A 504-nucleotide genomic window follows, 5' to 3' on the forward strand; every position below is an offset into this window, starting at 1 on the left:
TTTTTCTGTTTTTTCTTTTTTTTTGTTGTTTAATTGTTAGTGTTAGATTTAGTGTTAGAAAAGAAGAAGATTTAGTGTTAGTGTTAGAAAAAAGAATATGTAGAAGAAAAGAAGAAGAAGAAGAAAAGAAGAAGAAGAAGAAAAGAAGTAGAAGTAGAAGAAGAAGAAAAGAAGAAAAGAAAAGAAGTAAAAGAAGTAGAAAAAAGATGAAAAAGAATAAGAAGAAAAGAAGTAGAAGAAGTAGAAGAAGAAGAAAAGAAGAAAATAAAACAAGTAAAGGAAGTAGAAAAAAGATGAAAAAAGAAGAAGACGAAGAAAAGAAGTAGAAGAAGTAGAAGAAGAAGAAAAGAAGAAAAGAAAAGAAGTAAAAGAAGTAGAAAAAAGACACCCCGACACCACACCCCGACAACCCGACACCACACTTCGACACCCCGACACCCTGACCCCCTGACCCAGACACCCCGACCCCGACAACACACCCCGACCACGACACAACACCCCGAC

The sequence above is a fragment of the Triticum dicoccoides genome, chromosome 3B, assembly GCF_002162155.2.
Source record: "Triticum dicoccoides isolate Atlit2015 ecotype Zavitan chromosome 3B, WEW_v2.0, whole genome shotgun sequence".
Classification (NCBI taxonomy): domain Eukaryota; kingdom Viridiplantae; phylum Streptophyta; class Magnoliopsida; order Poales; family Poaceae; genus Triticum; species Triticum dicoccoides.